We start from the raw sequence: 17,159 nt of genomic DNA on the forward strand, positions 1-17,159 counted from the left end.
TTCTGTTACTGTTACTCTGTGTAGGGATGTAGATACACAAATCTTTTAAATACAAATGATTCTCTTAGTCATATCTTTAAAAAAATGTCATGGTTGTCAAGGTCTGCTAGTTTATGAATCTTCAAGAATCTTTTAGAACGATGAGTTCATATGCACACAAATCTATCCCTCATGTTCCTGATTGGTGAGACCTCAATTATGTCATGTTATGATAATTTATAAAGTGAGGCTCTCCCCAAGGGTGTACTGGTGGTAAAAATCCAATGAAACTGAGCTATAACCAAAACCTGGAGGTAACCAAATGAAGTGCTTTTCAACAGCCATCTAAAATGATGGCCAGTGTTAACCATTCTAAGGAGAGTAGGAAGAGAATTTCAATATTTTGTGCCCAACTAGCTAAAGATGCGACAAACACAATATGATTTTTTAATGAGGTAAAAATCTTTAAAAAAATTGATGCTGAATGAAGTTATCTGGTGGGAATGTGTCTATGGATATTTCCTGCAGATAAATTTGAGTGAGTCTTTTTCTCCAAGTTGCCAGTGTAGCTGGTGTTCATTGGAGTAATGTGCACCCTCGGACAAAATTGAATATCAGACCCATCATTGTATTCTGGACTAATTGCAGCATGGAGGCTAACTTTTTTGTGCACACCAATATAAGGAATGTTTTAATAATTAAGTCAGTCAGCGTTTGAGAAGCTAGTTTCCTGCATTCTGCATTCATCTGGAAGGATACAGGAACTGTTCTTCATTATGCTTAAAAGCACAAAGTATCTGGCCATTGTTATGTTATGGTATGTTATTTGTATTTGTAAAACTCACTATCAACGTCAAGGGTATCCTGGTGGTGAGCAGGTGTGTGTCTAGCTCTGCTTATGGTAGATTTGTTAATTGAAAAGCCAGATCTTCAGCTTGTTGTCAAATTCAAGAAACTCGGATGTGAAGTTGGATGCCATTCCATGCTTTAGGAGTGAGGTAAGAGAAAATCCATCCTCTTGATCTGGTTTATTGATTTGGGAAGTTAAAATAAGGCTCTCGTCAGATAAAAAATAAGGGGGCATGTTAGCAAGACCCTCGTTAAATTTATCGCAGTTTTAGCGGCAGCAAACTGCTGCTAAAACAGCGATAAAAGGCTCGCTAAAATGTGTTATAGAATTCCAATAGAAGCCCAGGTTGGATGTCCTGCACATCTAACCTGGGCTTCTATTGGAATTATATAACACATATTAGCAAAGCAATTAGCGCCATTTTAGCAGCAGTTTCCTGCCACCAAAACAGCAAAAAATTTTAACGAGGTTCTGGCTAATATGCCTCAAGGTTTTTACATGAGTTTTTAACTACAGATGGTATCTCCATGGATGAAGGCCACTAGTTGTCATACAAGATCTAACATGAGTGGCTCAGTATCAACACTTCATTATAGTCCTAGTTTAGTTTAACCCCTTAACATCTAAGGCTTTCCCACCCTAGTACGGAGCCCTTTTTAAATTATTTGGAGAATTTAGGGCTCAATAACTTTTTTCACAAAAAGTGTCCCTGCCAAATTTGCGCCAACTTTTCCCTACATCATGTGGATTGTAATTGGGGCTTTTAGATTTCCGTGCAGGAGGATGAGAAACTAGACCAAATATAACCACATTTTAGGCTTTTTGGGAAATATTGGAAAAAATGCTCTGCAAAAAAATGTTTTTTTGTAAAAATTGCACCAACAAAGGTTTACTGTACTAGAATTACCATCCTCACAGCTTTTGCAACATGCACAGTTGTATCAAAGCACACATTTTTTTTTAAACAGATATGGCATTTTTCCAAGTGATAACTCATTTTTCATAATTTTTGTACATTTAGCCTACCTTTAGTGTGTGATAGAAACTTCTGTGAAATGCATGGGTGATTCTAGAAAGCTATACATTTTTTTTAAATGGTGATCACATTCTATATTTAACAAGGGGTCATTTGTATAGCTTGTTGAAGGTTTTCCTGAATAAATTAATCGTTGAAATGAAAAATATTGAAAACAATTAGGTATAAACCTGCAATTTGTGACATGGTTTTTCATCTATAATTTCTTGTCACAATGGCTGATTTACAAAAACAATGCCTCAATACAGCTGCTAGACCCTTTTGGCCATAGGGATATATAAGGTTTATATGTTCTTCAAGAATTTGAGGTACCCAGAGGCAACAAATGAGCTGCACCCTATAATAATTTTTCATTGTGTACCTAGTATAGAGCAATTCATATGGTAAAATATAAAGGGTAAACATGGGTTTGAAGAAAACCTTTTATTTCTAAAAGGAAATTCAGAAGCTGAGTTTAAGAGCAGTAGTTATTCGTACATCTCTAAATATTCGGGTACCCATACAACCATGTGATTCAGAGGGAATTTTGCTAAATGAATTTTTTCTTACATACTGGCTTACATTTGGAAGGCACAAATGCCAAGAAATACAATTGGTAATAACACATTTTCTACTGACCTGTGTTCCTACATGTCTCTCGACAAAAAAAGGTACCCACTTATGTGTCCGGACCTAGCACCTACGAAACAATACACTCCACAATATTACCTACAGACATCATATTCCATCCAGCAGTATCCAAGGTTTTTAACAGCATGGGTAGCTGTGGATTTTGCGCCCTAGGTCAGCCGCCACCCATCTACCATACCCAGACATTACTGAAAACTAGAAACCAAAAGCTGTCCATGGTGGTGGGATTTCTGTGGCTCTAACAAGGTGTATTTAACCACAATCCCTTGCAAACCTAAAACTGTGCCTAAAAACACATATTTTCCTCATATTTCACAAACAGAAAGTTGTGGAATCTACAGAGATCTACAAATCTCCCACCACCTTGCATTTCTCCATGTCTCCCAATAAAAATGGTACTTTACTTGTGTGAGTAGGAATTGCAGCTGCAACAGGGAAAGGCCAAAAACAAAATATGGAGACATCACATTTTCCACCCCAAAACACCCTTTTCTGCAGTGTTGGTTGTTGCAGAATTTGGGCGCACACTCTGCCGGCACCAAGGGAAACCTACTAGACCTGCTAATTTCTGAAAGATGGACGTCTGCGGGGATCCAGGGTGGTGTGACTTGTGTGGTTCTCACTATGTTGTTTTTACCCAGAAGTCCTTGCAAATCTCAAACTAGGGATAAAAACAAACATATTCTCACATTTCTATGATGGAAAGTTGTGGACTCTGAGGAGTCACAATTTTACTACCATCAAATGCTCACCTACCTCTTCCAGTAAAAATGGTACCTCACTTTATGGGTGGGCCTGATGTCCCGGACAGGAAATGATCAAAAATGCAACATGGACAGATGATTTTTTTCTTTCAAAACTGACCCTTTTTTGCAACTTGGCTACCTGTGGATTTTAGAGCCTAGCTCACCTGACACCCAGGGAAACCTACCAAATACACACATTTCTGAAAACTAGACACCCAGCAGAGTCTATGGTTTGACTTACAGGCTCTCAAAAGGTTTTTTTTTTTACCAGCAAGCCCTGGCAAACTTCAAACCTTGGCTTAAAACACATATTTTCCTGAAATTTCTGTGAGGGACAAGTTATGAAATTTACGAGGAGCTACAAATGTCTTACCACTCAGTGTTCCCCAAACTTTCCGAGTAAAAAATGGTACTCTACTTGTGTGGGTGGGCCTAGAGCTTTTTATGTGGAAAACTTCTGGAATCTGCGGGAGGCACAAGTTTCCTGCCACCCTGCATTTCCGTAAGTCTTTGGATAAAATTGTTTCCTCACTTGTGTGGATGGGTCAATGCCTGTGACAGAAAAGGGCCCAAAACACAGAAGGGACACATCAACATTTTTCACGGAATATCAACCCTTTCTATGCATTTTGGGAGCTGTGAATATAGGGTACTGGCTCAGTCAGCATCTAGGGAAACCCACTAAACCTGCAAATTTCAGAAAACTGGACAACCACAGGAGTCCAGGGTGATGTGGCTTTCATAGAGGTTTTCTTCACCAAAACCCTTTAGAAACCTCAATGTTTGGCTAAAGACATGCATTTTCCTCACATTTCTGTGTGGTAAGGTTCTGCAATCTGCCACAGTCTAACAATTCCCTACCATTAAGCGTTCTTCCTATACTCTTGATAAGTATGTTACCTCACATGTGGGGGTGGGCTAAGAGACCGCAACTCAAAAAAATCTAAAACCTTACATGGAGAGATTAGGGGTAGCTATGACCTTTGGATATAGGCTTGGCCATCATCCATAGAACCCTAACAAGCACAGAGTTTTTTGAAAAATCGACACCAAGGGAATTTTAGAGCGGTGTGCCTTGCATGGATCCTCCAATTTTCCTCACACACAATGCCCTTCAAACCTTAAACTTTACCTAAATTCATGCATTTTCTTTACGTGTCTGTTATAAAACTTCTGGATTTAGCAGGAATCTACAAAATCCTTACCACCCAGCATTGTCTGATAAAAATGTTGACCCACTTGTGCACTCCCATTGATCTTGGTTTGATCCCTTCCAGTAGCCGGCACTAGGACGAGTCACTCAAGTGGAGCAGCATTTTTTTTTGTGGGGGGGCAAGTTGTCAGGAATCCATATTAAGCCCACACTTACCCACCTGCACCAAACACATCCCACCACCAACTAGTGTCAATGCACATGGACACGGTGTACCGAAGGTGGCACTGGACTTAATGTGCTTCCTTATAAGGCTCAATTAAAAAGACTCCCTTGACTTGCGATGTAATGCAAGATTTGGAGTTCCCAAAGGATCAGTGCCTACTTGTGGCATGGCACGCCCGTATAACACCACTCCCAAAGTATTAAGTTGTAGCAGGATCTCCATGTTAAGGTCCTATGAATTGAAGAACACGCGTTGCAGGAAGCCAGGTCCAAGATTAAATGTATCTGTTTTTTTCTCCAGACTCCACCTATCCTTCTGAATACTTTCTGCTTGTAGAGGTGTACCTGTGAAAAGAAAAGAACACTTAAGAAAAAGTCAACACACCATCAAGATAAAGCCCAAGCATCTAATTAACTACTCAACCTTCCTAATTGGTGCCCTATGGAAAGGCGAAGGGCCACTGAGATGAAAAGAAAAAGACATTGTAAACCAAGAACAGAACACTATTTGCTTTCATGGAGCACACCACTAGGGAGGAAAGTATCATGCAAAGGAAGAGCTCTTAAAAAGTAAAGCAGTTTTTAAGTTGAAGCATTGACTTCTAGGACCAGAAACATTTGTTACCACTGTGATTGAAAGTAGGGAGCATTACCTAAAGTCAAAGATACTTTCCAAGCCCCTGTTGGGCCAGAGTTCCAAACTGACAAACATACTCAATACGCCCCTTTGGAGGGGAGAACAGGTAACATCTACTATGCATAGAAGCGGATCTAGTGATGGTGTGAGCATACTTGATAGCCTAACAACTAATATCACAGAGCCCACATGGGGAAAGTTAGACCTTTAGCTAGGTTAGTCTGCTGATTTAGCCTGCGCATAAAGAAGATACTAGATACTAGAGAAAGTTGCATGTAAAAAGCATGGATTGCTTCCTGTTTACAGTGCAACAAAAACACACATATTTAGCGGAAGGAAACACCTGAGGCTAGTCACAAAAGACCTCCTCCCAACAACAACCGGAGGCAATGGTGCAAGGTGCTCTTCATCTCTGCTCCTTCTCTTCCTAAACCAGGTTCTTCCCTGGTATCGGCCTTCATATTACTTTTGCGGGGCAAGCCAAGGTCAATGAGGAGGGTCAGGCAGCTCTGCACATCCGTGTCGCTTCTTCAGGAAAAAAAACGCAGGTTAGTGCCAAATCTGACACAAATGGGGTAAAGCTAGATAGAAGGTGTTTTGTGGATTCCTGTTGAATGTAAAAGATTCCATCACAGAAATATAAAGAAAATGCATGATTTTAGGCAAAGTTTGAATTTACGGGGCATTGTGGGCAAGAAAATGCTGTGGAATCCTAACAAAGAACACCACCCGGAAATCCCCTGGAAGCCTATTTAAAAAAAAATGTCTGGGGTTGGTAGGTTTCCATGGGTGGTGGCCAAGCGCAGTCCTAAATACCGTAGCTATCCTTATCACTGATATCTCCACATAGCACTTTAGCCTTTTGTTGTGTAATCTCTTGGCCCACTCACACAAGTGGGGTACCGTTGTTATCGGGAGCCATATCAGAATGCTGAGTTGCAAGAAATGTGTGGATTCCCACACTTAACCACACTGAAATGTTAAGAAAATGTGTGTTTTTAGCCAAAATTTGAGATTTGCAGGTCTTCTGGGTAAGAAAGGTTTGTGAGGTTCACACAAGCCACAGCACCCAGAGGGTTTGGCATGAAGTAATGAAATCATGAATAAAAGCTGAGTGATTAACATTATATGGGGTATCGTGAGTCTGAGTGGCAATGTTGACAGAGAATTAGTGGGTAAACCAGGGGGAATGTGAAAGTAGCTATGTTTATATATGAAGAAGAGTGAGTTGTGTGTGCGTGGGTTGAATACATAACACAGGACTTTGTGGGGAAGTGTATGGTTTTAATCGAGGTCTGGGTTATCACATATCCATTGTATACTGTTTTGTTGGAATAGTAAGTGTTATATCTTGGTATCTTATTGTGATGTTGTAATGTTCTATGTATTACTCTGTGCTCACTGGATTCCAGAGTGTGGAACCCAGGGAGCAGTCCAGAGAGATGCACTGTTGCTGGAGGAGTTGGTCCTGTGATGTCTCTCGGGTTGTATATTCAATAAACTTCTTTTCTACTTAAAACCACTGTTCTTCAAGTCATTTCATTGGCCACGAGGATGGGATCGATTTGAAGAATCTGATGAAGAAAAGTGACTTGATGAAGTGAATCTGATGAAGAAAAGTGACTTGATGAAGTGAAGTTTTTCTACAACTGAAGATTTTCTACAACCCCAGACTAAAGCTGAACATAACATGAACTTTTAAGGTACCTGATAAACATTTTTTTTCTCTCCATACATCTTTTAAAAATTTTTGCTCGTGCATATTTTTTTTTTTTTAAAAACTACTGTTTTGCGCTAAAAATTACAAGAAACCGTTGGATGAAACTATATTTATATTCTAATATTTTGCGCAACATTGTATTTTATATTTTTCATCGTAATTTGCAGTAATTTGCCTCGTGTATTATTGTCAAGTATTGGAGCATAAACAACACTACAAATTCAATCTGTTTCATGTAGTGTGACACACCGTTGGTACAATATGTAATATACAAATATATACATAGATTTTGTAGATTCCATGTGCAACGCTTAGTCCTGAGGATGGTCTTGGTGAAATACATACAATAGAGACCGAAACGTCGACGCATATACACCGTTTGGTCTATACCTGTCCAAACAAGGATTTGTATATAGTAAATCAATGGATTAGCTGACTACATGTACAGGAGCACTCTATGTATATATTTGTATATTACATATTGTACCAACGGTGTGTCACACTACATGAAACAGATTGAATTTGTAGTGTTGTTTATGTTGCCTATTATTTGTACTTCGAGAACCTTAGGTTAAAAACAAAGAGATCATTTTCTAAGTAGTATATATATAAAAAAATTTTGAAAGATACCATGCTTCTTATGTTTTCTTCTTGATTAAAGTACTTATATAAGACTTAATAGAAAATTAGTGAAATTTGGATAAAAAATGATTCCTCAAGGAGCCTTTTTTCTATTTAATTTAATTTACCCAGTTCCTTGGGGACTATTGGGTTGTCCTATTTCTATTCAATATTCAGTGTTGACTTTCAATCATCTTCACGCGCACTTGCGTCTGCGAGATCATTTCACTCGTCATAGCTCCTTCCTGTGCATCATCACGCTGTTCACGTTCATCAAGTTATCCACGCATGGCAGCCGCCATCTTGAATCTCCAGAGCAACATCTGATGCATTTTACTCGTCGGCTGTTTTCTTCGAGATAAACTCTGCAGCGTTTACGAATCTCTTTAAGGAAAATTAACGCGCATTTGAAAACAAAGGCATTTCATCAAAAGGCAAATTCAACGCGCATTTAAAAGTAAAGGCATTTTAACTAAATGGCAAATTCAACACGCATTTAAAAACAAAAGCATTTTTTTTTTATTTGCATATTTTGTGATGAACTTCAAGCAACATTTGACAAGCAAGTCTTTAACCCTGCTACACTGACAACAGTGACTACTTTATTTTTTTTATTTTTTTTTTTTAATCTTCTTATTTACAAAGTGTATATATTTATATTTATACTGATATTTACATTCTTTTAATTAACATGGATGTTGCATCTTCTGTAGTTGCTCCTCCCAAGTTTCTACAATGTCCTGGTCCTCCTTCAATGAATTGGGAAGATTGGTCGGAATCTTTTGAAACCTATTTAGAAGCAATTGGTGGTGATGTATTTTTACCATCTAGGAAATTAGCTTTATTAAAGCACAATTTAGGGGTTGAAGGCAGAAAAGTTTTAAAAACTTTACCTGTAATAAATCGTGTTGTTTCAACAGTTGTTGACAATGATGAAAGTAGTGAAACTAGCGAAACAAGTGCAAATGATACATCTATTGATGTATATTCTGATGCTTTAAAAGCCTTAGAAGAAAACTATGGGAAGAAAACTAGCATTGTAGTTGAAAGACACAAATTTTTCTCTAGAGCACAATTGCAAGGTGAAAATGTGCAACAGTATGTAGCTTGTTTAAGAACTTTAGCCATCACATGTAAATTTAAAGATCTACATGAAGAAATTATTAGAGATCAATTTATAAATAGAATTAAAAACATCAAAATTCAAGAACGTTTACTTGAACTCAAGAATCCGTCTTTGCAAAAAACACTTGATACTGCTAGAAAAATGGAGAATACTTCCCATTATGTTAAAGATTTAAGTTCTTTACCCCAAAAAGATAATGAATCTGGTACTGTTAATGCTTTAAATAATAGTTATAAAAAAACAGAGTTCAAAAATGATAACAAGGACGTGAAACTTTTGTTTCTAAAAACAAAATTAGTTTTAACAAAAGAATATGTTTTAGGTGTGGTAGTCAAAAACACACTGCCGATTTCAATAAATGTCCTGCTAGTAAAGTCACATGCATTAAGTGCAAAAAAATAGGGCATTTTGCTAAATGGTGCAGAACTGGTGATAATAGCAATTGGAAACGTTCTGTCAATCTTGTGGAATCTCAATTAGACAGTGATGATGATGAGAATGATAGCAATGAAAATGATATTGAAGTAATGGTGCTGCATGATGATTCTGTAAATGATATTTCTGAAGATTATTGTCCACCTAAATGCGAAGTGTTAATAGACCAAGTCTACATGACGCTTTGGGCGGATTCATGTTCGCCGTACACTATTATTGATAAAAGCATGTGGGAAAATGGGAATAAAAACACCTTAATATCCTCAGATGTACGACCTAAAGGATATTGTGGCATAAAATTACCTGTGTTAGGTTATTTTGAGGCCCAATTAACTTTTAAGGGTAGATCTTGTTCTAGTAAAGTGTATGTTGTTGAACAAGGACGAGCTTTGTTAAGTTGGAAGGATCTTAAAAAAATGGGGTTAGTACTAAATCCCAACCATCCTGATCAAGTAGTGTTGTCTAATGATTATCCTGACCAGGTATTATTAACTAATGATGATTCTCCTTCAAAATGGGAATCTGTCTTTCCCAAATTGTTTAGCAAAGATCTTGGGTGTCTAGTCAAATTTGAGCATAAGATCATTTTGAAAGCGGACAGCATACCATCCGTACATAAAATAAGAAATGTACCATTTGCATTACGTAATCCTTTAAAAGAAGAATTGAATAGATTGTGCGATGCTAAAGTAATAGAACCTATTGAAGCCTCAGATTGGTGGCTTAGTCCCATTGTTTTGGCTCGCAAACCCAATGGAAAAATTAGGACGTGTGTGGACCTGAGAGATTTGAATAAAAATATTTGGATTGATCGATATCCTCTGCCACATATCAATGAGATGATATCTAGTATTAAAAATGCTAAGTATTTCTCATCAATTGATTTGTCTAATGCATACCACCAAATCAAATTGAATGCGGATTCTAGGCATTTAACATCTTTCATTACGCCTGAAGGTGCTTTTCAATATCTCAGAATGCCATTCGGATTGGCATCTGCATCTTCCGTCTTTCAGAGAGTCATGTGTAATATTTTGAATGATGAACTGAATGTGAGAATATTTCAGGATGATGTTCTTATTTGGGGTGCGGATTCATTTTCTCATGACAAAGCAGTACACAGTGTGCTGCAGAAACTACAAAATGCTGGTTTGACTGTATGTGGTGAAAAATGCAAGTTTGGGGTGAAACAAATTGATTATCTTGGACATACTAGTTCCAATGAAGGTGTTAAACCTAAAATGAAATTATTGGATGCTATAGAAAAAGCACCTCACCCTATCAATAAGGATCAGTTACGATCATTTTTGGGACTAGCAGAATACTATTCTAAATGTGTCCCAAACTTTGCTGATAAGGTGTACAATTTAAGATTGTTGATGAAAAAAGGTACCACTTTTGTATGGTCCACCTTATGTCAACAAGCATTTGACAACATCAAAAGGGATATTACTAAAGCAGTTGCCCTTAAGCCTTATGATCCAAATCATGCTTCCATAATTGTAGTAGATTCTAGTGCATATGGTTTAGGTGCTGTTCTTATGCAAAAGCACAGTGGAGTTGAACGAATTATAGCTTTTGCGTCTCGCACACTCAGGGGTGCTGAACCTTCGTATTCCGTAATTGAAAAGGAAGCTTTAGCATGTTGGTGGGGTGTAGATCATTTCAAAACTTTCATTTGGGGAACAGCATTCGAATTAAGAACAGATCACAGACCTCTCATTGACATTTTTACTACAAAGGGTGCTTCGAGAGCCACGCCCAGAATAGCAAAATGGTTATATAGACTGCAGGGATATAATTTTCAGATAAACTATGTTCCCGGTCACAAAAATATCAATGCAGACTGTTTATCACGTCTTCCTTTTCCTTATGATAAGGATTGTGTAGTTGAGGATAATGATGAATGGTTAGTAGCCAGTATCGAGGAATCGTGTAACAGTGCATTAAGTGAACAAGAATGGGTTCAAGCTGTGGCTGATGACACTGTGTTGCAACAAATTATCAATAATCTGCACGTTGGCGTAGATTTATCATCTTTGAACAAGTCTATTCTGGCTGATTATAAGATGGTTTGTCCGGAGTCATCTTTTTATGATGGCATACTTAGGAGAGGTGACAGATTAGTTGTACCTTCAACATTACGTGACAAATTGTTGAGTTTGCTACATGAAGGACATAGTGGAATGACTAGCATGAAAAGGAGAGCTAGGGATGATTTTTGGTGGGTCGGAATGGACAAAGACATAGATAGATGTGTTCGGAATTGTCTAGCATGTATGTGTAGTGACAAATCTCACAAATCTCAAGAGACCACTATTTCTGCAACTCCTTTCCCTAACAAACCTTGGGACAAAGTCGCTATTGATATATGTGGTCCATTTCATGTTAAGGGAATAGAAAATAAGTTTGCCATTGTTTTAATGGATTTTCACTCCAAGTGGCCTGAAGTAGCTTTTGTGAGGGACATTAAGGCTTCCAATGTAATTGAATTTTGCGAGGGAATTTTTCGTAGAGAGGGTTATCCAAGTGTAATTTTATCAGATAATGGTCCGCAGTTTGTTGCAGAAGAATTTTCTGTTTATCTTAACAAGGTAGGTGTGGAACACATTACCACCTCTGTGTATAATCCAAGAGAAAATGGTATGATTGAAAGGTTCAACCGTGTGTTGAAAGAATGCATTCAACTCGCCAGCAACAATGATGACAATTGCAAAGATGCTGTTAAAGAAATGTTATGGTGCTATAGGAATACTCCTCATACAGCTACAGGAGTACCTCCCTTTTCTTTGTTAAAAGGGCGTGTGGCTGGGTCTAAAGTTAAACCAATATGGATGTCGAAAAATAGTTCAAAAGGAATTGATGGTAACAAACTGTTGAGTAAAGTTCAACAATATCAGAACAAATATATACAGAACCATAATGCCAAAGTTAATTGTAAAGTTAAAGCATTTAAGGTTGGTGATTGGGTACGTTCACAACTAATGGGAAATCGGAAACCTGGTTCTTCCAAGTGGTCTAAACCAAAACAAATTATTCATGTGGCTGGAAATATTGTAAAATTGGATGATGGTAAACAATGGAATGTAAGAAGCATAACGAGATGTAATGATCTTGAATGCAAACAAATTGTAGGTCAGGAGAATAATATTTCAAAAACATCTGTTGCAAAGAGAGATGGTGTACCTATTTCTGTGTCTCTCTCTGCTAGACCTAGGTGCAAACCATTGTGGATGAAGGATTACATATGTTCGTAATTTGGGTGCATCATAGGTGCATACAATGTGGAATTTAGGTTTGTACCACATCATATTTATTCTCTTTTAATTTTTATCTTTTCTTTTATGTCTTTTTCATTTTTGTTATTTTTATAGGAAGGGAGATATTATATCTTGGTATCTTATTGTGATGTTGTAATGTTCTATGTATTACTCTGTGCTCACTGGATTCCAGAGTGTGGAACCCATGGAGCAGTCCAGAGAGATGCACTGTTGCTGAAGGAGTTGGTCCTGTGATGTCTCTGGGGTTGTATATTGAATAAACTTCTTTTCTACTTAAAACCACTGTTCTTCAAGTCATTTCAGTGAGGACGTTTTTTTTTTCATAAACAATAATATGTTATGCTGGAAAGTCTGTTTTGGTCTGATTTCCGTATATTCATAATATAGATGTGTTGTATCTGTCAGATTAATGTTGCTTGCATTTAGTGTTTTTTATTTATGTTATTTATTGTTCATATTTTTGGTAGATATTTCATGGAAGCCTATTGGGGAAACATTACTTACATATAAGCCCGGAAGAAGATGTTTTTTTATAAATTGTTGCAACCAAAAATGTGTCGACAAAATTGGAAAACATGATCTCCTGTGCACATGCATATGTTTTTAAGTTAATGCATGGATATCCAGTGACTCAAGAAAAGGTGTTTTTATTGAAAAGACTGAGTACTAGGCATGAGCGAATTTTGCGGATCTCGCGTTCGCGAATTTTGCGGATTTGCGGATTCGCAATCCGCAAAATCCGCGAATTCCCGCGAATTTGCGGATTTTTTTTTTTTGTGTTCGCCCGTGTTTCTGCCAGTTCGCGAGGGTTTTGTACACTTTCGCAAATTGCGAACTTACCTGTCGGGTCGCAAGTTTCGCGAACTTGTTGTTTCTACGTGTCCAGCCTGTTTGGGACACTCTTCTTCATCACTGCCACTCTCTGTCACCACTGCCACTCTCTGACTACTCATGCCACCCTCTGGCCCACCCATGCCACCCTCTGTTTCATCACCACACCCTCTGGTTGTCCAGTGTACATTATTTTCGGCAAAGCAAAGCACACCTTCCCTGCCTCAAGTGACCTGAATTAATTTGGGGCTGATTAATGTGTCACAGAATATTTTTTTAGCTGGCACCTGCTTCCTTAGTGCGCCCTGATTAGTGATCTTTTGCACTTGCTAAGTGCTTTCATTGTTGCAAAATTAGTTACAACACCTGCCCTGCCCCAACTGACAATAATGAATTAGGGGCTGATTAATGGATTTTAACTTCCAGCCTGGCTCCTGCTTGTCTCCCTTAGCTGTAATTCAGGACCTTTGTGGCATATGTGTAACTATTCTGAGGTTCAGAGCAGGGTCACATAATAGTTTCAACTGGCAACTGAACTCTGGAGGGGCCCCTCAGGAAGCACTACAGGAAATGGCTACTAATGGTGAGCCTGAACTTTTGAACCTGGTAAGTAGTTACTTTCAGTTTTGCTAGGATCGTATTTCTGCAATTTTGCACTTATTCGCGGGGCGCGAACTCACGCGAACTCACGCGAACAGTGCGAGCAGTGCGAGCAGTGCGAGCAAAATCCGCTGCTCGCGGATTTGCGGATTTTGCGGGAGATTCGCAAATCTCGCGGATTGCGGATTTCCCGAAAATCCGCAAAATCCGCGAGCGGAACGGATTTTCCGCCCACCCCTACTGAGTACACAGTCTTGAATAATTCCACCTTTGGTAATGTTTATGTCATGGTTTTTATTTATGGCTGTCTCTATGTACATGCAATTTTAAGTATGAGGACGTTTAGAGATTATTAAAGTCATATATGTTTTTCCCAACTTATGTGGTATTTGATTGTGTTCTATGTTGATATTTCTTTGATACTGGGTGAGGAATGAGTAAATTCCCATACCCTTCTGGTCTACCTAGGTAAGTTTTTTCTGACCTTTGAAGTGAAACTACTAGTAAAGTACAGACTTACACAAGTTGGATTTGGCACTTCCAGAAGTGCTAGCTTTCCAAGAGAAAATGCTAATCACATTCTCAGGATATAATACAATGAAAGTGAGCCATAAAGCCATGCAAGACACAAACAATTATATAGTCCTTTCACACACCTGTCATTCACCGTACATAAAAACTTTCATACCAATAGCCATGGGCCCAATCTAACAGAGAAGTACACTCACATAAACATACAGCCACCATTCAAGAACCCATCATATTCATATGCCACAGGACGGTGTCACCAATTAGACCATCTCTTACCCAGACCCAGTCATCGGCATATAGCCAGACATATTGTTGGTTTGGGCCTTTGTAAGCTTCACAACTTCACAAATGAAGAAACCTAGACTAAGTTTTTACCACCTTTCTACTGTCTGTCTCATATGACATCCTGAGCAATACTGAATATGTGCCAACTGAATCTTTTTATTGAAAAGACTGAGTACACAGTCTTGAATAATTCCACCTTTGGTAATGTTTATGTCATGGTTTTTATTTATGGCTGTCTCTATGTACATGCAATTTTAAGTATGAGAACGTTTAGAGATTATTAAAGTCATATATGTTTTCCCAACTTATGTGGTATTTGATTGTGTTCTATGTTGATATTTCTTTGATACTGGGTGAGGAATGAGTAAATTCCCATACCTTTTTGGTCTACCTAGGTAAGTTTTTTCTGACCTTTGAAGTGAAACTACTAGTAAAGTACAGACCTACACAGGTTGGATTTGGCACTTCCAGAAGTGCTAGCTTTCCAAGAGAAAATGCTAATCACATTCTCAGGATATAATACAATGAAAGTGAGCCATAAAGCCATGCAAGACACAAACAATTATATAGTCCATTCACACACCTGTCATTCACCGTACATAAAAACTTTCATACCATTAGCCATGGGCCCAATCTAACAGAGAAGTACACTCACATAAGCATACAGCCACCATTCAAGAACCCATCATATTCATATGCCACAGGACGGTGTCACCAATTAGACCATCTCTTACCCAGTCATCGGCATATAGCCAGACATATTGTTGGTTAGGGCCTTTGTAAGCTTCACAACTTCACAAATGAAGAAACCTAGACTAAGTTTTTACCACCTTTCTACTGTCTGTCTCATATGACATCCTGAGCAATACCGAATATGTGCCAACTGAATCTTTACGGACAGTTCCCATGAGAGGCACATGAGGCTCAGGAAGACTGTTTTCATGCACCTTTAGCGTCCTCACTGTGCTAAATGCAGCTCCTTCTAGTTTGTTGATTTGAGTTGGGGGTGTCTGAGAATGCCTCAAGGCCTTGATTCCTTGATTCCTTGAACTAAGTGAATATATTTTTCTTCAAAACTAAGGTACACATGCTGGGAAAGACTGTTCTAACTTCCTTAAAGAGCACATCCAAAACTACTCAGGGCATGCAAGGTACTCTGTGATAGTGTGACTTATGTCCCTTCCATTGTTCTAAGTAGCACTGTGGCTGTAATGTACTTGTCATACAGTGAACAGAACATCTACCACATTCTGATGAAGGATGAACATGGCAATATAGGCCACAAATATGACCCATCTGTGTAGTGTTTGCTGCAGAGTTCTGTGTAATGTCAAATGGGAGAGTATCCTGCTGCAGGATGCATAAATATGTAGGGACAGATTTTTTCAGGCTTTTGGAGCAAGCTAAGAGAAAGCACCACCGCCTATTGTTCAGCGGTGAATGCATGGGATGTATGTGAGTCAAGCTGAGTGGAGGTTTTTGGAAGGTTTCTATAATCTGAGACAGTTGCTTTAAATGTGTGGGTGAGGCATTTGAAGAGAGCTTGTTTGTGGAGGAGGGGCCAGTTGAGTACCTTTGAGGTATGGGGTGATTGATGTGTGTAAGTGTTGATAGATTGAGAGTGAGACTTGCTGCTGCGTTTTCTTTATTTGAGGTAATCTGGTTAGTTGAGTGAGTGAGTCACTGAGTATCGGAGTGAGTGCAGCACTGATGGGGTTGAATGCTTTGCTAAAGATGAAGTTACAGCATGACTTCTCTACTACCTTAACTACCTGCCTTCTACCCAAGCAATAGCCCAATGAAAGCACACCTAGCCTAAGCTTTTACCTTTTGTTCATGCCTCTGTCTCCTTCAATGTCCTGAATAACCTTGTATGCTTGCTGAGGAAACCTTTAGTAAAGCCTTGCATGGCGCCCACCTGAGGCTCAAATGTATCTTTTATGTGTGTTTATTTCATTCGCTGTGCTAAATCTAACTCCTTCCAGTGTGTGGATGTAAGATGGGGGTGTTGCAGGATGTTTTGGGGCCCAGATTTCTTCAATTAAGTGAGTATACCTACATTTTAAACTAAGGTAAAAATGCTGGAGGATACTGTCTCAAGTTCCTTAAAGTGCACTTCAAAAACCACTAAAGGCTTTCGGTTTGTCTGCACAATGTACTCTTTGACAACACGGGCTATGATCTGTCCACCGTTAAGCAAAGTGTGGTGATTGCAATATACTTGTCATACAGCTAACAGGAGAGTTTCCTCATTTTTAAGGTGGATACAAGCAAATCAAATATTTTCTCAACTAGAGGAAACAAATTGAGAGGCGGCATGCCTAGTGAAGTAAGGGCCAATGGAAGGGATGTATCCGTACACAGCCATTGAATGGTAAATACTGGAACAGGTCCACCTCAGTGGACCTGTTATAGACAAATTTATACAAAAAAGTTCAACAATATAAAAGTTCTTTTAAAAAGAAAAAATTAT

The sequence above is a fragment of the Lissotriton vulgaris genome, chromosome 4_1 (assembly GCF_964263255.1).
Source record: "Lissotriton vulgaris chromosome 4_1, aLisVul1.2, whole genome shotgun sequence".
Classification (NCBI taxonomy): domain Eukaryota; kingdom Metazoa; phylum Chordata; class Amphibia; order Caudata; family Salamandridae; genus Lissotriton; species Lissotriton vulgaris.